Here is a 16,372-nt window from a genome sequence, read left to right on the forward strand (position 1 = left end):
TTTCTCAAAAGAGACCTTACAGGCAAGAAGGGGCTGGAAAGAAATATTCCAAGTCATGAAATCCAAAGACCTACATCCATGATTGCTCTATCCAGCAAAGCTCTCATTTAGAATGGAAGGACAGATAAAGTGCTTTTCAGATAAGATCAAATTCAATGAGTTCATCATCACCAAGCCCTTATTATATGAAATGTTAAAGGGACTTACCTAAGAAAAAAGAAGTTAAAAAAAAACATGAACAGTGAAAGGACAGCAAACTCACAGTTATCAACAACCACACCTAAAACAAAAGCAAATTAAGAGGACAGCTAGATCAGGAGTGAACCATAGAAATGAAGATCACGTGGAGGATTAGCAACAGGGGAGTGGGAGGAGGAGAAGGGGGGAAAAGGTACAGAAAATAAGTAGCACAGACAGTAGATAGAAAATAGATAGGGGGAGGGTAATAATAGTAGGGGAAATACAGAATCTAAAGAACTTGAGACACGTGTTCATGAAGTAAAGAAGGGGGAAATGGTGGGGGAGGGGTGTGCAGGGTGGAGGGGAAAGGAGGGGGAATAGAACAAATGTAATGGCATAATCAATTAAAAAAAGTTAAAAAAATAAAGAAAAAGAAGATAAAATACACTGTATAGTAAAATGACAGCAAACACAAATATTAACAACCACACCTAAAATGAAAACTTAAACAAGCTAAGTAAACAACTAGAACAGGAACAGAACCACAGAAATGGAGATCACATGGAGGCTTAGCAACAAGGGAGTGGGAAGAAGAGAGATGGAGAAAAGGTACAGAGAATAAGTAACATATACGGTAGGTAGACAATAGAGGGAGGGTAAGAATAGTATGGGAAATGTAGAAGCTAAAGAACTTATGATACATGGATATGAACTAAAGGAGAATGTGGGTAGGAGAGGGTGTGTAGGGTGGAGGGGAGGGAAAGGGGGAAAATGGGACAACTGTAGTAGCATAATCAATGAAACATTTTTTTTAATTTTAATTTTAAAGAAAAATTTTAATTTTTAAAGAGTTTTATTAGAAGTGCAAAATGGCTCATAAGATATACACAGTTGAGAAGAATGTACTTTGCTGATAGAATGGAGATAAGCAGAATGGGAAGGCTGACTGCCTCAGGAATTTGTTTATTGAACAAATGTTTTTTTAAGTCATTTATTTATTTATTTATTTTAGGAAGAAGGGAAGGAAGGGAAAAAGAGAGAGAGAGAATCAATGTGAGAGAGAAACATCAGTCAGTTGCCTCTCATACACATCCTGACTGGGGACCAAACCCACAACACAGGCACGTGCCCCAACTGGGAATCAAACTGATGATCCTTCACTTTGCCAGATGACACCCAACCTACTGAACCACAATGATCAGGGCTTCAACAAACACTTTTGAATACCTGCCATGTGCAGACTTGTGCAAAGTTCTCCTTAAAGGGTCAGGCCGTCTTATTTATCCCTCTACAACAGAATTGGCTTGATCTTTCCCCAGAGATTCTGTTCTCCTCTGAACCTGCCTCACCCTCTCACCTTTTCACCCTTTTCTCTGTGGACCTCTTGTGTCTCATGAGTTTAATTTGACTTGGATTCAACCTAGGCTCTTCCTAATAAGCATCTGTCTCAGTCAGCTATAGCTATGTAACAAAGTATATCTAAAGTTAGTAGGTTAAAACCACAATCATTTTGTCCTCATGGTTCTGTGGGTCAAGAATTTGAGTGGAGCTAGGTGAAGACATGGTGTCATCTTGTAACAGGGTGCAGCCAAGACGGGGGCCCCAAATAGGGATTTGGAATGGGGTCCAGAACTCAAGGTGTCCAGCAAATAGTAGAAAGACATATAAGATGTCCTCACCCCTTTCCCCTACAGGTGTGAGCTGGGGGAAGGAACACATGGAGCAGGAACATGCAGAGCTGTCTTGTATAGCCACAGCTTTGCGGCTAATCCATGGCCTGGTCATTTAACATATCTATAACCTTTAACTGGTTGCATAGATATGTTAAATAACTGTGGCCATGCCTTGAGCCAGGGGGACAGAAGGGACTTTCACCCAAGATGTAACTGGGGGCAGGTTTTCCTGGTTACAGCACCTGCATGAGAGCTGGGAGATGATTGGCTCCACACACAGGGCCATGCCTGCCCAGACCCACTATGGCAGCCCAGAAAAGCTAGAAAATATGGGAGTGCTGGCAAGTGTAACCGATTGTAGGAGGAGTCAGAAATGAAGGTGCAGAGGAAGATTGGCACAGTGATTTAAAACCCAGACATGGCAGCCATTAAGAGGAGAACCATATGGTTTTGGCCAGAGTGGGGGACCTTCTGCCCTCTGCAGCTTTGGTAGGAGAGTATACGCAGCAGTGGCCAGAGTGGGGACTCCCACAACCATGTGGCAGAGAGAATTGCCACATGGCTTTGCCCCGGGAGAACCATGTGACTTTGCCAGAGTGGGGACCCCCACAGCTTTGATGGGGGACCCCTGCAGCTTTGGTGAGAGTGAGGACCCCATGGCTTTGGGGTGTTCCCTTTGGCCACATGGCTTAAGAAATAAGAGAGACTTTGCCTGGAAGAAAAAGGGTGCAAGGACTTTTGTTGGTGGGCCATAAGAAGGTGCCACATGACTTTGGATTAATTGAAGATCCTGCCTGGATGGGGACACAGCTGATGTGCCGGGAACCCGAATCATGGACATTCTACTTCTTTTCTTGAGATACGGTACCCCAGATTAGGGCAGAGGGAGAAGGAAGGACTGTGTGCGTCTGTGGGTATCCTAAAGGACTTTGATATATTAATGGGGACATTAGGTCACTACTTTAAGTCTGTATAGCTTTAAATAAACATTTCCTTTCCTGCATTGAGAGATGTCTTTTCTGGCAGCAAACAATGTGAACCTAGTGGGGGTCCTTTCGTTAATAGTATATTGTACCCCCTTGGCCCTGTTTCTGTAACAATCTGGGGCAGCAAAGCTAGGCTGTCCCTTTTCTTACAATACCAGCTCATTAGGAATTACTTTATTTCCCTTTGAGGTCTTGTAAAACTCAAATAGTAGCTATCATAATCCCTAAAACAAACATAAACAAATGTTAAACCAGGGCCTTGGGCTTTGTACCTGCATCAGTTATTCTCTGTGTTTGGAAGAAATCATACTTAAGGAAATGCAGAGATATTGTCCATCCTATGATTAGGAGACTAAGGCTGGTCTAAAAATATTTTCTTTCTTTTAAGAAAGGAAAGAGCCCTGGCGGGTGGACTCAGTGGATTGAGAGCTGGCCTGCAAACCAAAGTGTTGCTGGTTCAATTCCTACTCAAGGCACATGCCTGGGTTGCAGACCAGGTCTCCAGTAGGGGGCACTTGGGAGGCAACCACACATCAATGTTTCTGTCCCTCTCTCCCTCCTTCCCCCTCTCTCTAAAACTAAATAAATAAAATCTTTAAAAAAGAACCTTAAAAGTTATATTTAAAAAAAAGAAAGCAAAGAAAACTTTATCTTGGGTAAACCCCAGACTGGACAAAGAAGTCAGTCCCTTCTCTTAACACTGTTCCCTGCTACACCCAGCTACTTCCTTGATTTCCCATCCAGGTTAGATTGTTGTAAAGCCAAAGCATCAGTACAAATAAATGTAGGTAGAACTAAAGAGAAATCAATATCAAAGATGTAATGGATCAAACACATCAATCAGCTTTCTGACCCAGCAGATTATTTCAGGGAGTACCATGGAGCTCAGTCAGGAAATTCCTGTGCCCTTCCGAGCTTGCAGAGGCAGGGAGTGTCACTGTTACAGGACAGGCTTGAAGAACTGGGGTACAACTGACTTCATCCTTATCTGCTCACTGTAGCCGTGGCCTTCTCTAGGCTACATTTCCCACAACTGTTAGTGTGATGATTAATGAAACAGTGCACTTAAAGCCCCTACACCATTCATAGTACCTGACAGGTGTTCATTGGGTATTGGCTTCTACTGGGACAACTGAAGCAGCCCAGCCCTGCAGACAGTCGGCCATGTCCACCCACTTTATCGGCAGTCATGGAACAGGCCCCAGGAGGCTGTCCCCATCTGGCACTGCCTCCTGCAAAGTGGTTCCCCACTTTCCTGCCACCCAAGGCTGGGCATACTGTGGCTCACCCCTGGAGTGCGCGTCACTGTCAAGTCATTTCACCAGCTGAGAGGTTTGACTGAAATGCCATCATCTTAATTTGATGTGTAGAGAAGATCTACATGGTGCATCATAGTGTGCACAGGTTAACTTTGGGGCAAGGCTCAAGGGGAACTTGTGTTGTTGCTTTTTTACCTTTGCACTGTCTTGGACATTAGTTAGGAGTAGCTTGTTCACACTTTATGAACTCTTCAAGCATGGACCTGGAACCCCAGAGTTGAAATAGCAGCTCTTCTGGAAGTATCTAAAAATGGAAGGCCATGTCAGGCAAATCCTAGGTGCTCAATAAATGTTAGTAATTTATACTAAACATCCCTCAAAATGTCATCCTAGGTTAGGGAGGCAAGATGAGGTAGCAGTTGGGAAAATAACAGGTGTCTAAGAAAAATAGTTTGCTTAACTCCATTTTGGTTTCTCTTGTATGTGATTTTGCTATGTCACTTACTCCTAAAACCCTAAAAATAAATGTATTTAAAATTAGTCCACTTAAACTATTTCTGGCTGGACATGGTAGACTCTACAGTCATTCATGCTTACCATTTCAGACACTCTTCAGTGATCCAAGGGTAAAGGTTTATTCAGGGTCTGGTGTATATATAGTGAATGTTCAGTACCAATGAACTACTTTCATGAAAACTGTGTTTAACCAATACATACTTAAGTAATATTTGGTTTGTATTGTTTAATTTTTTTGATATGTTATATAGCTAGAGTACTGATAGCTACAATACTGAAATCCTAAAAGCTTATTTTTTATTTTAGTCTAATCACCAAAAATTATTTGATGGTTCACATGACCGATCATGCAAGAATTCAAGCTGAAGCACTTCGGAAGCTGTTCATGGTCTAAATGTTTGACTCAGGATGTGGTTTCTACCCTACAGCTAGTCCCAGCTGGCACTCAGTTTCCTTTTATAATTTAAGTTTTATCTGTTTCAGAGTAAAATGTGTGTGTACTTTAAATGTCGAAAGTTTTACAATAAAAAAGCTTAAAATGAAATATAATGGTTCCCTGGGCTTACATTGCTACTTCTTGCTATCTCTGCTGACTGGCTCCCCTAGAAACCTGTGGTTCCCCTCCCCTAGGTGCCACCTGCACACATACGTATTCTCCCGACATCGTTGTATCACAAGTTTGGGTGAGATCGGTGTTCAATGTGAGGACCGAGTAGTGCAGCTACATAAATATTACTATCTGTAATATTTAGTTAATACTTACAATATTAACTAAATATTAAAATAATATTAATAATATTAACTAAATATTAATGTAATAATATAGTTACATGAGCCACATATAACTATACCATGATTACATTTCTTGTGTAACTTTTTGTTACCTCTGAGTCAACAATTTGCTTTGTTTTCTAAGTCCCTATCTCTTATTCATCCCAAATCGCCAACTGGCATGTAAATCACTTTTCAAAACATTCAGCCTGATGAGGTATCCCATTAACTTAATTTTTTCCTTAACTATGTCCCTCCCGGTGTCCTCCAATTTCTAATTACTTTCTTCCTTAGAACTTTAAGCCTTTCTTCCTTGCTGTAAGAAATTGGAATTTATTTTAGAAATTGACCAAGATAAAAATAAAAAGTTATTTTAAGATAGTTTCATCAGGACCCTGAGTATTCAAACATGAACAAGCCTGGCTTCCTGCCCTCAGCAAACTTAGTCTGGGCCCGGAAACCCATAGAACAGAAATATGCGAGATCACGTAAAGATGCAGGGGAGACAACAAGAGGCCACCCCAGAAAGGCAGTGTGGGTGCTGGGCCCCTGCCTGCCTTTGGAATAAGGCAGACATGGATTTGGCCTGATTCTGCCTCTAGTGGGGCTTTAGGTAACCAACTTAACCTCCTGGAGCCTTGATTTATTTCTGAGTTGAACACAGACATCACTCCCTTCCAGACGTTGCGGAGATCATATCAGAGAAGAGATATGGAAAGCACCTAGCACCACACTGGACCTTTCAAATAGCACTGACCTTGGGCCCTGGCTGGTGTAGCTCAGTGGATTGAGCATGGGTCTGTGAAGCAAAGGGTCGCCGGTTCGTTTCCCAGTCAGGACACATGCCTGGGTTGCAGGCCAGTTCCCAGCAGGGGATTCACAAGAGGCAACCATACATTGATGTTTCTCTCTCTCTCTCTCCTTTCCTTCCTCTCTAAAAGATAAATAAATAAAATCTTTTAAAAAAAAGAGCACTGCCCTTCCAACCTCAGCAGTTGCAGTCACAAAAACACTCCAAATAAAATCTAAGGGCTACATACCTTAGACTTATGCCAATAAGAATTTCGCATCATAACATCCTCCCAGAAAGCATAATAAAATTGTTTGCAATGTTGCGGTTTTGTATCTAGAGGAGTAAAAAGCTCAATTTTTCTGGAAGGTGGTAACTTCATTTCAGTTCATGCACATTTCAGAGCATGAACTCTGAAGTTTTTTATGTCAGAAATTCCTTGCCATGGTTGTGAGAAAAATTCCCCCAGTAAAAATTCTGCTATCTCGCACTCCCAGAGAAGTATATGATTTCAATTAGTCATCATTAGTGTAACTTAAATGCTAAAGAACTGTTTTTAAAGGGCCACAGTCCTGGGCACCTCCCTCCCCTGGACACTCCCTCAGAGAGTCAGTCGGGCTCCTGCCGCTCAAGGGCTTGCTTTTCCTCCCACAGTCGTGACTGTTTATCAGCAAATAGTCACATTCTCATCACAGCTTTGCTCAGAGCTTATTGAGTTACACTCTGTTCCGATATTTTAAAACACTTTAAATACCTTAAACTATTTGGAAACCCACTCTGTTTTCAATAATATTCACTGTTTTCCAGGGTACTTTTATAGGATTAAGACATTCAGTAAAAAGTTCTGAGAGCCATTTCCAGTTGTACATTAGCCTATTCATATGGTGTGTGGGGAAATGTACATTACCTGCTAACCCCTCAAGAACTCTTAGTTATAGGTAACATGTCATTTATATTCACTGCCTGCCACTGTCAATAACAATAATCTGTTACCACAAAGGTCAAGTTTATGCTGAGCTATTAGAACTGTTGTAACTAAGTTAAGTGTGATTTGCTGGGACCTTGTTGAATATAACCAGATCATCATTTAGGAATAGTTCGATATTTAGTACCCTCTGCAGGCAGCTACCGAGTAGCAATGCCAATAATACCAACTTTCCATCTATTCATTTGATTTTTTTGTCCTTTTAAATAGTTTAATACATATGAAAGGAATAAATATATTTTTAAAAATTCAAATCAATACAAAGTAAACAAGGTCACCTTGATACCTCCCCTTAGCTTTCCCCAGATTTATTCACTGTTATCAGCTTAATAAGTAGACTTCCAGAATCTTTTTACCTATGGACTCAAAGTACATGTATATGATGTAAATATATACTTTGACTGCAAGTTGTACACAACTTAAATTCCCCCCTGACAATGACTTTGCACCATATTAGTACTTACTGTTTGTGTACAGTGTGTTTTCTCCAAGTCAATTCCTAGAGACAAAATTTCTGGGTCAAAAGATATATATCTTTAAAATTTCAATAGACATCATTAAATTGATGTCTAACAAAGCTGTAACAAATTACAGTCACACCCCCAGTGTGCCTGTGGCCCTACACCCTCATAAAATTGCTATCGACTTTTTAAGCTTTTGTGATATATGAAAAGTTACTGTAGGTCATTCATTATAAAAATATTGATTGAGTGCCTAGTACATGTCAGGTGATGTTACCTTACTACTGATACTTAGTAGTAATGGAAGAGGTGAGGACATGCCTTCACAAAGGTTTCATGCTAGTGAGGGAGTGAGAGATGATAAATAATGAAAATACAACACCTGGCAATGAGGTAGTGAGAAGTAATTGGATTCTGGGCATATCTGAAGATGAAAATGAGAGGTGACGAATGAATTCAATGTAAAGAGGGTGAGGAAGGTCCAAATCTTTCCAAGTTTGAAGTCTAAAAGCTCAGCAAAAGGAAATGAGATATGAAAGCCTGATGGGTTAAGCACAGGTTGTGGGTAAAGAGGGACATGGATTTCACTGTAGACAGGCCTATTAGATGAACGAGGGGAAAGGGTGAGCATGGTGTCAGGCTGGGACTCACCAGTCCATAGATGATATTCGAACCCATGACTTTGGGTAAGACCACCGTGGGGTGAGGGACAGAGAAGAGGGCCACGGATTGAGACCAGGCCACTCAGCAAGCTCTTGTACATATACCCAGATTGTCTTTGGTCCTAATTTAAGTTCAACTTGGTTCTGAGGTATTAACATTTTAAAATATTGCTAAAGTCAGCTCACTAATATTCTATTTACCATTCTACATTTAAATCATGAATGATTGGATTATAATTTTTCTTTCTGGTAATGTCCTTGTCAGGTTTTGATATGAAGGATAAACTGGTCCCATAAAATGGTTTGGTTGGGAAGTGTCTTCTTTTTTTCTATTCCCTGAAAGAGTGTGTAAGACTGTCATTTTTTTCCCCTTAATATGTTGGAAAAGTCACCAGTAAAGGTAAATGGGCCTACTATTTTCTTTATAGGAAGGTATGTTATTTTTAACAAATTTATTGAGGTATAACTGACATCAAATAAATTACATAGATTTAAAGTGTGCAATCTTGTAAGTTTTGACATGGGTATAACCAATGAAACTATCACCAAAATCAAGATAATGAGTGTGTATTTCACCCCCAAAAGTTTTCTCATGACACTTGCTTGCATAGCCTACAAACCCACATAACAATTATGTGTACTGTATTTATTTTAGTGAAGTGTCTGTTGAAATCTTTTGCCCATTTGTGAGTGAGTTTTTAGAGTTTTTATGTATCTCCCAGTGTGTCGTTTGTGTATTTGTTCTTTGAGTAGTGTCCTTCTAAGAACAGAAGGTCTTGATTGTGATAAAGTCCTGCTTATCAATCTATTTATCATTAGAATTCTGGAAATTATTGCTTTATGTATTTCAAGATCATATTATTAGGTAAAAACAATTTTTAAACTTTTCTATCTTCCTGGTGAATTGACCTTTTTATCACTAGAAAATGAAAGTGTAATGTTTATGACTCATAAAACTTGTTACATTTGAGTTTCACTGTTACTTTTTCTGGAGTAGCAGATCCCTCCACTCGGGCAAAAGTGACTGTGGCGGTAGGTTCTTCCTACTCACCTTGTCTCATTAGGCCAAGTAATGTGCCATTGTGAGTGCTGCAAAGCTTTAAGAAAAAAATCCAGCATTTTATTTATTTTCTACGGGAGAGTTGATCTGAACTCCTTTGTTGGCTGTTTTTTGAATTTATATCTGCCAAACTGTTAACCTGTCTTTTACTTCTAACAAATTCTCCGTGTTTTTATTTGGATTTTCATGGTGGACCATTATCATCTGCACATAGGTCAGGCTTTACTTATTCCTTTCCAACTTTTATGTCTGTAATTGTTTGTATTGTTTTATCACAATACTAGGACTTCTAATATAATGTTAAATAGAACTACCAACACTGGAAAATCTTGTTTTGCTCCTGATTTTAAAACAAATGCTTCTAGGGATTTTACTACTAAGAAAAATTTCTGTAGGTTTTTACTAGATACCCTTAGTTGTTTCAAGAAAATTCCCTTCCATTTCTACTTTGCTAAAAGTTGTTTTTCCTTAGTACCTTTGACTTTGTTTTGTTAATATCAAATATCCAATGTAAAATATTTATTTTAGCTAATATTTTACTTTGAATATTTATCTTTCAGTACTACTTGAATTTCATTAAATGCTGTTGTGCATCCATGGAGAAGACCTCATGTTTTTCTTCCTTTACCCCATCAATGTGTGGTGAGTTGCCAGTGGTTACTGATTTCTCTGTTAATTTATCACTGCATGCCTGTGGTAAATCCATTTTGGACATGTTGTATTATCTTTTCATAAATTAGTAGACTCAACTTGCTAACAAGCTTTAAGTAAGAAATTTAGTGTCAATGTTTATGAGTGGAATAACCCTGCAATTTTTCTTTTCTCTGTTGCCCTTGTCTTACTTTGTTATCCATGTTATACAGACTTTATTGAGTATATAGGGGAAGTTCCCACTTTTTCAATGTTCTAGAAGAATTTGTATAAAATTGGAATTGTTTATTTCTTGAAATTTAGTGAAAATAACTCTCAAAATCATAAACTTTGTGTTATATGTGTTACGGAATTTTTTTAATACTGATTCAGCTTTACATTTCATTTTGTGTCAGTTTTTGTTCACTTTATTTTTCCAGTAATTAACTTCATTTATTAAATTCATTCACAAATATTTATTCAGAGTATTCAGTTAATGACTTTTTATCTCTGTCTCTGTACTTACATATTTTTACATTTAATTTTTAAATTTGTACTTTATTTCTTCCTTCTTGATCAGTATTCCCAAAGCTAGATTACCCTTTCCAAAGAATCCATTTTTGGCCAAATTATTTTAACATTCTATCACCTTCTTTTTTCTTACCGTCTTTTTCCTTAGTCTATAACTCTTGTTCTGTCTTTAAAATGGAGAGTGTATAATTTAGATTTTTCAGCCATTTTGGTTTCCAAATATAAACATTTAAGGTTAAACATTTCTCCTTATATACAGTTTGCTACATCCCAGGATTTCTAATACATTTTATTTTTATCATTTTATTCTAATTCTTTTTTTTAATCCTTACCCAAAGATATTTTTTCATTGCTTTTAGAGAGAGAGGAAGAATGAGAGAGGGAGAGAGAGAAACATCGATGTGAGAGAGAAGCATCGGCTTGTTGCCTCCGTTCTGGACCAGAAACACAACAGGTATGTATGTGCTCAGATGGGGAACTGCACCTGCAACCATTTGGTTATGGAACGATACTCCAACCAACTGCGCTGCATGGGCCAGGGCTAGTTCTAATTCTTAAAAAAAATTCCATTATCATTTCTTTAAACCCATGAGTTATCAAGATGTGCATTTTAAAATTTGTAAACATATAGAATTTTTCATCTAATTTTTGTTCTTGTCTTTTAAATGAATGTTGTGACCATTTTCACCTTTGACTAGTTTTGCCTGTTCTACAATTTTGTAATAGTTGATTCATGTTATATGTAAGCTTTTTATTTAGCTTCTTCCACTTAGCATTATATGAGATTCATCCACATTTGTTAATTGAAAGAGTTCGTTCCTATTTATTGCTAAGTAATATTCTGTTATGTAAATGTATCACAATTTGTTTATCCATTGCCTGTTGATGGACAGCTGGGTTGTTTCCAGTGTTTGGTTATTGTGTTTGGCTATTGTTGTGTTTTTTTAAGATTTTATTTAATTTTTAGAGAGGGGGAAGAGAGAAAGAGAGGGAGAGAAACATCAGTGTGGTTGCCTCTCATGTACCCCCTACTGGGGACCTGGCCTGCAACCCAGGCATGTGCACTGAGTGGGAATTGAACCAGCAACACTTTGGTTTGCAGGCCAGCACTCAATCCACTGAGCCACACCAGCCAGGGCTGGGTATTGTTAATATAATGGCTACGAATACTTTCTCACAAGTTTTTCTGTTGAATGTTTTAATTTCTCCTACACAAAATAGAAATGCTGGTTTGAAGGACAGAGATATCTTTAATTTTATGAAGAGTTACTCAAACTTTTCCAAAGCAGTGTTATGATTTTATATTCCCATGCACAGCGTTCCAACTGATCATTGTGCCAATATTTAGTATTATTCTCTTAATGAATTCTGGATACAAGTCCTTTGTCAAGCATATGAGTTGTGAATAATTTGTCCCAGTCTTGGCCTGCCTTTCCATTTCCTTTTTTTAAAGGATCTAATTTATTTTTTATTTTTAGAGGGGGAGAAGGAAGGGAGAAAGAGAGAAACATTGATCTGTTGTCTGTAGCACGCCCCCAACCAGGGACCTGGCCCACAAGCTGGGCATGTGCACTGACCAGGAATCTAGCCTCTTGCTTCGTGGGACAACAATGCCCATCCACTGAGCCACACCAGTCAGGACCCTTTTCATTTTCTTAATGGTGTCTATTAAGGAAGAGAAGTTGTTGATTTTGATTCTCTAATTAATCAATTTTTTTCCTTAGTGGCTCCTGGTTTTATATTTTGTCTAAAAAATTGCCAGTCCCCAACTCATGAAGATGTTCTTTCATTCTTTCTTCTAAAAGCTTTATAGTTGTAGCTTTTTCACGTAGATCTATGATCCTTCTGTAACTAATTTTTGTGTTTGGCATGAGATAGGGGTCAAGTTTAGTTTTTGTTTGCAATGTATATCCAATTGTTTTAGAACCATTTGTTAAAAATATGTTTCTTTCTATATTAAATTGCTTAGGTGATTTTTTTATGTCAAAAATCAGTTGACCATATATATGTAGATGTATTTCTAGGCTCTCTTTGTTGTACTAATCTATATTGTACTTGTGCTTATATTACATGGTTTTGACTACTGTAGCTTTATGATGAAACTTGAAGTTTAGTAGTGTACATCTTTGTTATTCTTTAAGTTTATGTTGACTACTTTAGGTTCTTTGTTTCCACATGAATTCGAGGTCATCTCATCAATTCTACTTTAGAAGAGTACAAGTGTTGATAGCGGTCATCTCTGCCTTGCTCTTGCTTAGGCATAAAACATTATACATTGCATTATTGCACTTTCCATAGATGTTCTTTATCTGATTAAGGTAGCTCCTATTTATTTCTAGTTTGCTGAGAGTTTGGGGTTTCCAAAATTATGAATGGGTGTTGCATTTGGTCAAATACTTTCTATCTAAAGACATGATCATGCAATATATTGTTAACAGTTTATTACCTTGACTTTTAGATGTTAAAACAACGTTGTACTCCTTCGATAAACCCCACTTGATTGTGATGTATTATCCTTTTTGTGTATTAATAAATTTTATTTTCTAATATTTTGTTAAAGATTTTTTATCTATATTGGATAGCCAGACCCTGGCCAGTGCCCCAGGAGCCAACGGGAGAGGTGCAGAGGAAGCACCGCGTTGCCTGAGTAACGAGGCTAGCTTGACACGCAACATAGATACACTACCCCCCTCCTCGCCACCACCACCTCAGGAGGCCCCGGGAGGAAATCGTTGTGCTGAGTTTATAGAAGGCTAGCAAGCGTAGATTGGCTAAGGGAAAAATCCTCTACTCCCTTAGAAGTCTGGTGGAGACCTGTCAGTCTAGCCTCAGAAGAGACAGGATTGGTTGGGTTGAGGGACGGACCCTCCCAAAGCGTGCGGAAGTTGGAGCACCTGGCCTGGCCCACAGGCGTAGATTACATAAATCGAGGGAAGGGAGAGCCCCCACTTTCTCTAGAACCCACCGCTGGTCCAGATGTGCGGGCCACTGCCTTGCTGCTGGCAGAGGCTAAAGCCAGAATGCAACCTGGAACAAACCAAGCTCTCTGGATAATCATGCAGCGGCCACCTGCAGTTTCCAAAGGATTGTATTTTTTCAGTGGAAGAAGGAACTCTGGGTACAGCCTTCAACTAATCTGACATAGAGTGGCTGGTTTTTCCAGATGGGATGGACTTTGAGGCAGAAGCCTGCCATCCCGCCAGATTCTGCAGCTTTTGGGTGAAAGAACTCTTTCCCACCAAACCTCTGCCTCTGGAATTTGCCTATATGGGTGGCAGTGCGCAGCCGTATCCCACTTCTGTTTGGTAACATGTATGAAACGTTGGTCTTAAGCTGTTTCCCCCTCATTCCCTGCCTCGTATTAGAGATATGTGGGTGAATCGCAGAGAATTATTCTCTGCTCTCAATAAATCTTGAAGATTGAATTCTTTGAAGATTCTCGAAGATATTTTTTTAAATGGTTTATAATGCACCAGTAATTTTCTGGCACAGGACCTTTATTTTTAGGAAGATTAAAAAATATAAATTGCTTTTTATAGAAATAGTGCAAATCAAGTTTTGTATCTTTTTTTAAATACTTAACTTTTAAAAAATATTTCATTTACCTGGCTGGTGTAGCTCAGTGGATTGAGTGCGGGCCTGCGAACCAGAGGATCGGGGTTCGATTCCCTGCACATGCCTGGGTTGCAGGCCAGTTCCCTGCAGGCCAGTTCCCAGCAGGGGATGCACGAAAGGCAACCATACATTGATGTTTTTCTCCCTCTCTCCTTCCCCTCTAAAGATAAATAAAATCTTTAAAAATATTTCATTTATTTATTTTTAGAGAGAGGGGAAGGGAAGAAAGAGTGGAAGAGAAACATCAGTGTGTGGTTGCCTCTCCCATGTCCCCCCGCACTGGGTACCTGGCCTGCAACCCAGGCATGTGTCCTGACTGGGAATCGAACCAGTGACTTTTTGCTTCACAGGCCCCTGCTCAATCCACTGAGCCGCACCAGCCAGGGCAGGTTTTGTATTTGAGTCAGTCTTGCTGACTCAAAGTCAGCAAGGTAAGTTCTGCTTTTCAAGGAATTTGTTCACCTAAATTGTAAAACTTACTGGCTTAAGTTGTTCGTAATATTCTTTTAAAGGTCTATAGACTCATAAATAGTCCACCTTTCATGACATTGATTATTCATAATTTCTTTTTCTGGATTCTTACTAATCATCTATCAATTTATTAACTTTTTGAAAAATCAAATTTTGGCTTTGTAAATTTTTTATTTCTCCTTATGTTTCTAATTTCAAGTAGAAATTAAGATGGTTGATTTGAATGAAGGTTTCTTCCTAAATATGTCAAGCTTTTCCTCCAAGCATTGCTTTAGCCGAATTCCACAAATCCTTGTATTTTGTCACTTGGATTAAAATACTAATGTCTCATTTTTTTTTACTATTTTGTGTTTAATTTTCTAATATTTCCTACCTATTGTACTGTATTGACTCCCAATATACTTCCTGTGGTCAAGGACTCAATAATCTGAAATTCATTTAGACTTGTTGTATGACCCATCATATGATCTTACAGAAACTTTCTTGTGCATTTGACAAATAGTTGAGCGTACTGTACAGTATCAATTAGGTCAAAGGAGTTGATAGTCATTCAGATCATATTTAAAATATATCCTATCAATTCCTCAGGGCCGTTAAAATATCAAACTGTAATTGTGACTTTGAATTTTTGTTGATTTTAACAGCCCTACTATCAAGATGCACACATAATTGTTTTTACTGATTATCACTCCAAGTTTATAATTAGCGCTGGCATGGCACATCTTTTCCCATCCTTTCTTTCAAACTATTTGTATATTTGTACTTAATGAATGTCTCTCCACCTTTTAGTTTAACAATCACTGCCTTTTAACTGAGAACTTGTTTCTTACATTTAATATATTTATTGGAATCATTAGGTTTAGTGGACATTGTTAGTTTGTTCCTGTTTTAGGAGAAAAGCACTTTTTGCTTTTATTTGTTTCTATTTTTCTTATACTTTTTTGTCTTTCCCCACCTTCACTTGGTCAGTCATTTTTGTGTTTCATTCTGATTCTTGTAAGCTCTATTCTCACTTTGCACTATTTTTTACTGGATGCTTATAAGGATTTTAACATGCACCTTTATATTAAGATTTATGAGACTTGCAACAGAATGATTCATTTACCTGCATCCTCTGAAATACAATTCTGGATAGGAGAGAGTTCCTTTAGATAACTGAAAACTAGGTAGTATACAGATATGGTTTCTATTTTTGCTCCTTAACCTAGTACATGGTCTTTTAAGTTTTCAAACTGCAAATACAAAATCTAAGTAAATAGGTTTTACCAAAACACTCAACAGTATTTTTCAAATTTTGTTTAAAAACTTTGTACATGAAGTTATTAATCTATGCATCCTGTATCAGAAGACTATTAACTGACAGAGAATAGTGCAAACCTCTTAGTTTTTCCTCCTGTTAAAAACCTGAAAGATGTGTTTAAGACATTTTACTCCAAAGTTAGTTCCACCTTGCCTCTGTGTTATTAGTCATTACCAAGATATTAATACAAATTCTGGGGACAATTTCAGAAACTTGCTGTTAAAAGTAAACCAAACCAAACTTGCCCTGGCTGGTGTTGGCTGAGTGGATTGAGCTCTGGCCCATTAACTAAATGGTTCAATTCCCAGTGAGGGCACATATCTGGGTTGTGGGCCAGGTCCCTAGTTTGGGGCATGAGGGAGGCAACCAATCTGTCACATGTTAATATATTTTTCCAACTTTCTCCCTCCGTTCCCCACTCTAAAAATTAGTAAAATCTTCAAAAATAAATACACCAAACTCCGTCACCTCCCTAATATGAA

The 16,372-nt window shown here is 38.4% G+C and overlaps 1 long non-coding RNA gene across 2 annotated transcripts in view; it reads left to right on the top strand.

The window, feature by feature from the left end:
• Positions 1-12,956, top strand: part of LOC128627192 (uncharacterized) — a 35,925-nt gene extending 22,969 nt beyond the window's left edge. Inside the window, exons 2-4 of one of the 2 annotated variants that reach the window (XR_008391350.1) lie at positions 9,904-9,985; positions 10,864-10,958; positions 11,983-12,956. This is a non-coding gene — a long non-coding RNA (uncharacterized LOC128627192). Of the gene's footprint in view, positions 1-9,903; positions 9,986-10,863; positions 11,107-11,982 lie in introns of those variants that run through there. The other variant, XR_008391349.1, reaches the window with a different exon arrangement.
• The last annotated feature ends 3,416 nt before the right edge of the window (positions 12,957-16,372 follow it).

The sequence above is a fragment of the Artibeus jamaicensis genome, unplaced genomic scaffold, assembly GCF_021234435.1.
Source record: "Artibeus jamaicensis isolate MK-2021 breed Jamaican fruit bat unplaced genomic scaffold, CSHL_Jam_final contig_332, whole genome shotgun sequence".
In the NCBI taxonomy this organism is placed as follows: Eukaryota; Metazoa; Chordata; class Mammalia; order Chiroptera; family Phyllostomidae; genus Artibeus; species Artibeus jamaicensis.